Source organism: Neophocaena asiaeorientalis, unplaced genomic scaffold (assembly GCF_003031525.2).
Source record: "Neophocaena asiaeorientalis asiaeorientalis breed wild unplaced genomic scaffold, Neophocaena_asiaeorientalis_V1.1 scaffold216, whole genome shotgun sequence".
Taxonomy (NCBI): Eukaryota; Metazoa; Chordata; class Mammalia; order Artiodactyla; family Phocoenidae; genus Neophocaena; species Neophocaena asiaeorientalis.
In genome coordinates, this window is record NW_020175825.1 from 773,957 (window position 1) to 784,249 (window position 10,293).

Here is a 10,293-nt window from a genome sequence, read left to right on the forward strand (position 1 = left end):
TTCTCATTGTGGTGGCTTCTCTTGTTGCAGAGCACAGGTTCTAGGTGCATGGGCTTCAGTAGTTGTGGCACGTGGGCTCAGTAGTTGTGGCTTGTGGGCTTAGTTACTCCGTTGCGTGTGGGATCTTCCCGGACCAGGGATTGAACTCATGTCCCCTGCATTGGCAGGCAGATTCTTAACCACTGCACCACCAGGGAAGTCCTAAACTCATATTTTAAAAAGATATGAATAAAAGATGAAAAAGAAGGACATATGCCAAGAGAAGATTAGAGAGTGGCCCAGAACTGCATAAACGGTGTCAGGAAGAGTCGTACCCCACTATGAGTCAAGTGTAAGGACAATAAATAGCTACCGGTGATTGAGCACATAGGCCATGCTTGGCATGGATCATCTCATTGGATCTTTATGACAACCCCAAGAATTATCAAAATTAGAATTCAATATTCAGTTGGTAATATTATCACAATTATTGTCATCTTATTTTACTGACAAGAAAGTGAAGTACAGAGAGGCTAAGTAACTTGTCCAAGATAATGCAACCAGAAGAAAGAAGACTGCCCATACTCTTAATTATTACATTATTCTTTCTCCGGTAGCTAAAAATATGTCAACAGATAGAAATGATGGGCTTTTTGTCCAACATTGTAGTGAGGCTGAATGGTAGCAGCTGCTCTCTGAACTTTGCTATGCTGCCCAAGGATGATGAGAAGAAAGATGCCGGAAAGTCGGCCAAGAAAAACAAAGATCTGGTGAACAAATCTGGGGGCAAGGCCAAAAAGAAGAAGTGGTCCAAAGACAGTTTGGGACAAGCTCAATAACCTAGTCTTGTTTGACAAAAAGATATATGACAAACTCTGTAAGCAAGTTTCCAACTATAAGCTCATAGCCTCACTGTCATCTCTGAGAGACTGAAGATTAGCAGTTCTCTGGCTAGGGCAGCCTTTCAGAAGCTCCTTAGTAAAGGACTTATTAAGCTGGTTTCAAAGCACAGAGCTCACGTAACTTACACTAGAAACATCAAGGGTGGAGATGCCCCAGCTACTGGTGAGGATGCATGAACAGGTCCCTCCAGCTGTACATTTTGAAAAATAAAACTTTATTACGTAAAAAAAAGAAAAAGAAGAATTGATGGCTCTATTCTAGCAAAGAAAAATTTAGTGAAGTTAAAGGAAAGTTTCTATATTAAAATTTTTTGATCACAAAGTGTAAGATAAGAGTTTTTGTTGCTGTCACTAAGTTCAATGAGAGTGGCATGAAACAGCTCTTGTGGTCTTAGGCTGTGTTAACTGTAACAAAGTATGAGGAACAAAGAAGATGGCGGGCTTGAATTCAGCAGCCACACTCAGAGCACTCTTTAAAAACACCAAACTTTAAAAAAATTAAAAGATGACCCATTGATAGCATTAAAGAAAAACTTGAAAAGAAACATATGCCAGAAACTGCAATCCCCACTGCAATTACTGATTTTAATTTTTTTCGTGTTATTTCCAAGTAATATTTCACAAGCAGAGGCATTTTAATGCAATCATGTGTATAAGCTATTTTGCATTTTCTTTCCCACATACCACACATAATCATTTTAATTATCATTTTTGGAGGCTGAATAATTTTCTGTCATGTTGATGCACCATAATTTACTAAACCAAATTGTTGGGTACTTAGCCTGTTTGCATTTTATTTCCATTATGGGGAAATGTCATTTTGATCGATTGGAATTTTATCTTTTCTGTGTGGGATGTAAATATAGCTCCAGGCTGGTTATAGAATTTTTCAGAGCCTATGGAATAGAAAAGGAATGATAGAACATTTCTACATTTATTCTTCATTAGGCAAGGATTTTTCTGTTAGTGACTTGTACCATGCCTGAGTAGAGGAACCTGAGGTCAATGACAGTTATCCCAAAGGTTGTCTTAATATGTGAAGACCAAACCGCAGCAATATCTTTGGGGAAAGAGATAAATACGAGTTTCTTTAGATGAGAGTAACTGCAGCAGTAATGTGGGAAATGGGTGATCAGTTACTGGGGGATATTGGTCTGGTCTGTAAAAATCAGTAAATAGGAAAGACTGAAAATTATTTCACTCCTTGAGCAAATTCAGCTTGACCGTGGTTTTTCCCAAAGCCATACCCTCTCTTGTCTATCTGGTGAACTTTAATTCCTTTCTTAAGAGTCAGCTTACCAGTCACCATCTTTGTGAAGCTTTCCTTCTCCTTTCCAGCACAGAACTCTGTAATTCACCCCTCCTATTGCCTTTATCCTCATATTCACAACTCTTTTTATTTTTCAGAATAAACTATGAGCTCCTTGGGGCTGGGACTTTGTCTTGCTCATCATTCTAGCTCCACCATCTATCATAGTATCTGGCATGTAGTAATTTTTTTTTTTTTCCGGTACGCGGGCTTCTCACTGCTGTGGCCTCTCCCGTTGCGGAGCACAGGCTCCGGACGCACAGGCTCAGCGGCCACGGCTCACGGGCCCAGCCGCTCTGCGGCTTGTGGGATCTTCCCGGACTGGGGCACGAACCTGCGTCCCCTGCATAAGCAGGCAGACTTTCAACCACTGCGCCACCAGGGAAGCCCATGTAGTAATGTTTTAAAAAGAAATTAATGAGTTCTTGTTGAGTGCATTAGAGTGAACAGTAAGAATCTATTTCATCTGTTGTACTTTGTTCAACAACTTAAATACCAAAGAATGTTCTAGGTTTTAGTGTATAGTGGGTGTGTGCACACACCCACACACACTTGCTGCAAGGGAGAGTTGGAAAGATATTCTCTGACCTATGCATCCTCTTTTATAGAAGATGTAGGCGAGAAGTGGGGGAAGCTGGGAATAGGCATAAATGAGCCATTCTGTGGTGGCTGATCAGCACCTGAAACATATTCCGTCATTCTAGGGTTACAGAGCACCCCCTTTAGAGCACGATGTCTTTTTACACATATGGAAATATCTTCATTTTTTAAAGTGGTGATTTACTTCCCACAGTCTCTATCTATACCTTTGTTAAAGCTGAAAAGCTTGTTTATTCATCTTACCACTCACAGAGCCAAACTGTTTGAAATAGTTTATCTTCAGAAAGTAATAAGAGATGTAAGGGAAAGGATCACCAGGGTCTGTGTATTGACAGGAAGGAAGTTCCAGACATGCAGGGACATTCCTAGCTTTAATGCCAGCTTTTCTTTTACTCCTTTATTCAGTTTTCATTTGAATTTCTAAATCTGTCATCATGTCCAGACATCATGTCCAGACACTTGCTCCAATTCTGCCTTTCCAGCTTTATTTCAGAGTCAAATTCTTTCTCTTAGGTCAGCAACTTTAGTCAGCACCCCTTCTTTCTCAAAGGCACATTTGAATTTATACCCTACTGCTCTACTAACAAATTCTCAGTCCTTGTCATTTTAGCTTTTCACTTCTCTATTCTTAAACAAAAATTGCTGACGGATCACTGTGATTTTCTTAAAACTTTGCAAGGCTAAGCTACTAGCAGGTAGCTAGCCTTTGACACTGGAGCTATCAAAACCTCTGATTAGAAACTTCAGGGTTAGATGTTTCCCAGGAGCATTTATTTTAAGATACTGCTTTATGCATACAGAACCAAGATTTGGGATCTGTAGAGGTAGACAATAAGTTGGGGGGAGGCAACATCTCTAAGGTTCAGGTTCATGCCACATATCTGTACATGTTACCATTGGTACAATACACAGGGATATACCACAGTCATCAGAGAAAGTCCAGCGTTACCCTGTTTCAGGGAAGATTCTCTCCCAAACATGGCTGGATTAATAAGCACTCCAGGTTTCAGGCAGCAATGAACACCTTCAAAGAGGCAATTACTGGTTGGCTTAATGTCAATTCCTGTCAAGACTGTAGAATGATGAATTAAAAGGCTGGATTTTTTTACCACATAGGGAAGATGCATGATTCTAAGAACATATGATGTTAGATGAATCTACTTTTTTTGACAAGGTTAATGAACTGGCAGTTAAGAGGAGTGGCATTTATATATATAGCATGTGGATTTCATGAAGACGTTTAACTGGATCCTGTGATATTCTTTGAAATAAAATGGAGAGAGGCTAGATAGGAGTAAGTTTAATGACTCAAAATTATTGAACAACTTTATCTCAAAATGTTTATTAATGGATCAATTTTAGTTTGGGGGACTTCTTTAATGCCAGGTTACAGGATTAAATACTTGTTGTAGTCAACATTTTTCTAAAATATAACCCAGATATTGACTGCCCCATCATTCTTCTGTTCCATCATGCTTACATGCTGTTGATAAGGAGTCCACTCACATCAGAAAGTGAGCATTGTGGATTTTACTGAAGATTCATAAGTCAGGGAAGAGGTTTTTATATTTTATACTCCAAAGTTAACAACTTATTCCTTCCATCAGAATTTTCTGAGTTTTATTGTCTCTTTGCTGCAGTGTCACCACTGAGAGTTATTTCTCTGTACTTTTTATGATACTTTGCCTAGCATTCCTGGCTCTTGTTTTTCCTCTGTCCTCGATTTTCCCTAGGCATTTTGAATTCCTTTATAAAGCAGAGCTGTTCAATTTGAGCCTTCTTTCTACTTCTAGCTCCTCCCTCCAAGTTTATATACCCAAATCCATCATGGCATTTGTCAAAACAAGGAACCCTCTAGAGTGACAGGATACACCCTCTTTGGAAAACAGGCAAGATTATAAAGGAAAAGATTTCCATAACAGCCTTTACTTAGGTGAAAAAAATTAGAACATGTATATATGAGGGTGAAGATGATAAGGGAGCTCAAAACCATGTTGTCTGGTTATCTATCACCGTGTAACAAATATCCTAAAGTGTGGTGGCTTAAATAACAACCTTCTCCACGGTTCTGAGAGTTGACTGTGCTCAGCTGGCTGGTTCTCTCTTGGGGATCTCACATGCAGTTGTAGTCAGTTAGTGACTGGGACTGAAGTCTCCTGCAGGCTTGACTGGGCTGGATAGTCACACGTCTGGTAACCTCAGTGCTGCTCCACACACCTCTTTTTCAGAAGAGTAGCCTGGACTTTTTACATGGTGGCTCAGGGCTCTAAGAGGAATGAACTTAAAGCACATGTTCTAAGGCAGAAGCTGAGGCTTTTTATCACCCATCCATGGATGTCCTAGAACTTCATTTTCACTGTATTCTATTGGTCAAGGCAAATCATAAAAGCCAGCCCAGATTCAAAAGGAGGGGAATTAGATTCCACCTTCTGAGTCGAGGAACAGCATGCATGTGTGAGTAGGGAAGGAATTGATGGTGCCATCTTTGACTTTCTTCCATTGTCTCCCTTGCCACAATTCACATCCCTCCCACATGCAAAATTACAGTCATTCTCTCCCAGGATCCCCAAAACTTCCTTTTATTTCAGCATTGCATCAGAGTCTAGGATCTGCTCATCTAATCAGGTGCAGATACAATTCTTTGGGTACCACACCTTGAGTATGGTTTCTGTTAACATGAAGACCTTGAGCCAAAGAGACAAGTGTTATCTGCCCTCTGCACACCCAAGATACTGTGGTGATACAGGATAGGATAGCTATACCATAAATTAACACTCCTGGCAAAAGGACATGGTAGTCACTGGTCTAATTCTGAAAACCACCTGTTCCTTTAAATGGGTCCATCCTGCTCCCTGACAATGATTCTCCATGGTTCTTGGTTCTGAACTCTGAGTCATCCTTCCTTTTCTATAAGAAGTGGTTCATGTTTGCAATGAAGTAGTTTTCTCAGCCTACACCCTCATAGAAGTTTCGGGGTCCAAAGATGATCTAAAGGTATAAAGTGATATTTCATTGTGGTTTTAATTTTCATTTCTCTCATTACCATAAATATTAATGAATTTGAGTATCTTTTCTATGTTTCTATAGGTAATTCATATTTCTTATTCTGTGAAACGCGTATTTATGTCTTTTGCTTATTTTCCTTAAATGGATTGATTCCAATGGATTGGTAGAAATTCTTTATATTTTCTGGATTATAATCCTGGATTCTGTGTTAAAAATACCTTTTCCTAGTTTGTGGCTTGTCTTTTTACTTTCTTTATCATATCGTTTGAACTGAAGTTATTAATTTTAATATATCAAACTTATCAGTTCCTTCTTTTGTGGTTGTGCTTTTTTGTTTCTTTTTAAAGAAATTCTTCTTTACCCTGAAATCACACATATATTTCTTATTTTCTTTGAAAAGTTGCATAGTTTTGATTTCATATTGACATCAATTCATAAGCATGGTGTGAATTAAGGATCAATTTTCATTTATTTAATATGGATAACCTGCTTTACCAGCCTCATTCAACATTATGTACAAGGTCAGCTCTGCCTTAAACCAGGTTTCCATATATTCTTGAGCTCTCTATCCTGTTAGCTGTGACCAATACTACATTGACCTCTGTGATCAATACCATATGCTTTAGTTACATATCTTAAAAATAAGTCCTAATATCTACTATGGCAAGTCCCCCAATGTGGTTTTCAGGACTGTCCTAGATCTCCTTGACCCTTTGTGCTTTCATACAAATTTTAGAAGCAGCCTGTCGGGTTCCATAAAAATAAAAGAAAGCAAACAACTCCTCATTCATGTTTTGATTGCAATTACAGACATTACTGCATTTTCACTGTCATTCACTCTCATGTCCTCATTTCCTTCCTCACCCAACTTGAATTTCATGTTTACTCACTCCCTTGCAAATACCTTTAATTCCCTTGTCCCTCTCTCCCTTCTTTTTACTGCTACCACATAATTGCTTTCTCTGTGCCTGTACCCAATTTCTTCAGCTATAATTGCTGGAGAAAACCAAATAACTACACTGAGTGGTTTCATTTAAAATTCATGACGACAGATTTCAAATAAGCCCTCAATACTATTTAACATTCCTCTACACTTAACCTTTCTCCGAAATTACCTCTATCATACCTCTCCCTCTCTTGTCAAACCTGTTTCTCCCTGTTCCTTTCCCTTTTCACTCTCAGAAGATAATCTTGCCTCACTTGATTGAGGTCAGAGCAACAAGGAGAAACTCTCTTATTATCCTATCTCCAAATCTACCTACCACATCAGTCCCAGTTTCTGCTCCCCTCCCACCACCTGTTCTTGGTTGTTACTAAGAACAAAACTCACTGTTCCTATCGAAGGTCAGGTCAGCTCCTTCCTTGTGTTCTGGATCTCATCCCCTCTCATCTTTTCAAGATGTTTCCTTTTGCATTCTCTCTCATCTACTTCATGAAGTTTTCACTTTCCACTGACTAATTTCCATCAGAGTAAAAACAGGCTCTATTATCAAACTAACAAAAAAGCAAAACCTCTTAGGATCTCTCCTTTCAGCTAATGTCCCAGTAGAGGCAATATGATGTAGTGGTTAGGAATATATAGTCTGATGCCAGATTCCTTGGGTTCAAATTTCACCTCGTCACTTACTAGTATTGTGACCCTAGGCAAGCGACCCTATCCAGTTTCAGTAGACACTAGCCACATGTAGCTATTTACATTTAAGTGTATATTAAAATTCAGTAAATTATTTTATTTATTTATTTATGGCTACGTTGGGTTTTCGTTGCTGTGTGAGGGCTTTCTCTAGTTGTAGCAAGCGGAGGCTACTCTTTGCTGCGGTGCACGGGCTTCTCATTGCGGTGGCTACTCTTGCTGCAGAGCACAGGCTCTAGGTGCCTGGCTTCAGTAGTTGTGGCACATGGGCTCAGTAGTTGTGGCTTGTGGGCTCTAGAGCACATGGGCTTAGTTGCTCCGTGGCATGTAGGATCTTCCCGGACCAGAGATTGAACCCGAGTCCCCTGCATTGGCAGGCAGATTCTTAACCACTGTGTCACCAGGGAAGTCCTAAAATTCAGTAAATAATTTAAATAAAAATTTAGTTCTTCAGAGGGACTAGCCCCATTTGTGGCTACCATATTGGATGGTGCAGCTGTTGAACTGTTCCATCATTGCAGAAAGTTCTATTACACACCACTGGTCCAGAACAGCAGGCTTCTTTTTTTTTTTTCCATTTTTAAAAAAAAATTGAAGTAGAATTAATTTACAATGTTTCAGGTGTACAGCAAAGTGATTCAGATATATGTATGTATTTACATGTAAATAGAAAAAATATGTATACAAATAAAAAAATATGTATATATTTATATTCTTTTTCAGATTCTTTTCCATTATAGGTTATTACAAGATGTTGAATATAGTTCCCTGTGCTGTAGTAGTCATTGTTGTTTATCTGTTTTATACATAATAGTGTACATCTGTTAATCCCAAATTCCTAATTTATCCCTCACCTTCCCCCTTTGGTAACCATAAGTTTATTTTCTATGTCTGTGAGTCTGTTTCTGTTTTGTAAATAAGTTCATTTGTATCATTTTTTTAGATTCCACATATAAGTGATATCATATGATACTTGTCTTTCTCTGACTTACTTCACTTAGTATGATATTCTCTAGGTCCATTCATGTTGCTTGCAAATGGCATTATTTCATTCTTTTTTATGGTCGAGTAATATTCCGTTGTATATATATGCCCCACATCTTCTTTATCTATCCGTCTGTTGATGGACATTTAGGCTGCTTCCACATCTTGGCTATTTGAATAGTGCTGCTATGAACATTGGGGTGCATGTATCTTTTCGAGTTAAGAGTTTTCATCTTTTCTGGATATATGCCCAGGAGTGGGATTGCTGGATCATATGGTAATTCTATTTTTAGTTTTTTAAAGAACCTTCATACTGTTCTCCATAGTGGCTGCACCAATTTACATTCCCAGCAACAGTGTGGGAGGGTTCCTTTCTCTCCATACCTTCTCCAGCATTTATTATTTGTAGATATTTTAATGATAGCAATTCTGACCAGTGTGAGGTGATACCTTATTGTGGTTTTGATTTGCATTTCTCTAATAATTAGCAGTGTTGAGCATCTTTTCAAGTGCCTGTTGGCCATCTGTATTAGAACAGCCAGTCTTTAAAATTATTTTTGATTTATTTTTACAAATTAAAAAATTATTTATTTTTCCAGCTTTATTGAGATGTAATTGACATATACCTTATGTAAGTTTAAGTTATACAATGTGTTGATTCGATACACTTACATATTGCAAAATGATTATCCCACTAGCATTAGCTAACAATTCCATCACATCACATAATTATCAATTGTTTTCTGTGATGAGAGCATTTAAGAACCCCTTTCTAATTATATTCTATCATATCACAATTTAAGTTTTTAATCAGCATTTGTCCCTATCTAATATAGTTTATGTTCACTTATTTCTTTATTTATTGCCTGTCTTTTCCTATCGGAATTCAAGCTCTGTGGGAACAGTTTCTGCTTCACCATGTGATTCTCAGTGCCTAGAACGATGCCTGACACTACTGAGTTCAATAAATATTTATTCAGTGATGGCTGATCAGACATTAAAAAGCTTTGGGCTGGGAAGGGAAATGTTTACTGAGACATAGTGTACTCATTTTTACATCGTTGGTGGATATTAGCTGTAGTGTATTGATAATGAGGGATATAGTAATTACTAATATTTAGAGTTTAGTGAAAGTCAAGGAAAAGGAATAAGCAGCTATACTGAGACTGGGAGACTGGGTCCCGGTGTTTGTGCTGTGTCAGCAGTAGAATATTAATAGCCCAAGGGCCTGATTAGAATATTTGAAAGTTTAAAACTTCGAGAACACACATGTGAACCATTGTTGAGGAGTTAGATTCTATGTGTGACTTTAGTTACTTTGGAAGTAGGCTGCCTCACATTCTCGAGAATGTTCATTGCAGTATTGCCTGTGACAGCAAACAATTGGAAACAACTTAAAAGTTCTGCAGTATGGGAATAGATAAACACATTATGGTACAATCATACAATGCAGCATTATGGAGCAGTAAAATGACTAAATTAGATCTCAATTTATCATTGGAAATAAATCTCAAAATCTAATAATGAGTTGAAAAGAACAATTTATAGATGGATAAATATGGTATAAACAAGTAAATTTTAAAAATAAGTTTATTTATTTATATTTTATTTTTGGCTGCGTGGGGTCTTTGCTGCTGTGCACGGGCTTTCTCTAGTTGCAGCGAGTGGGGGCTACTCTTCATTGCGGTGCGCGGGCTTCTCATTGCGGTGGCTTCTCTTGTTGTGGAGCACGGGCCCTAGGCGAACGGGATTCAGTAGTTGCAGCACGGGCTTGCAGGCTCTAGAGTGCAGGCTCAGTAGTTGCTCCGTGGCATGTGGGACCTTCCTGGACCAGGGCTCGAACCCATGTCGCCTGCACTGGAAGGCAGATTCTTAACTTG

At 38.6% G+C, this 10,293-nt stretch overlaps 1 pseudogene; it reads left to right on the top strand.

Annotated features, from left to right (window-relative positions):
- Positions 1-686: 686 nt before the first annotated feature.
- On the top strand, positions 687-1,058 carry LOC112391319 (40S ribosomal protein S25 pseudogene; annotated as a pseudogene).
- Positions 1,059-10,293: the final 9,235 nt, after the last annotated feature.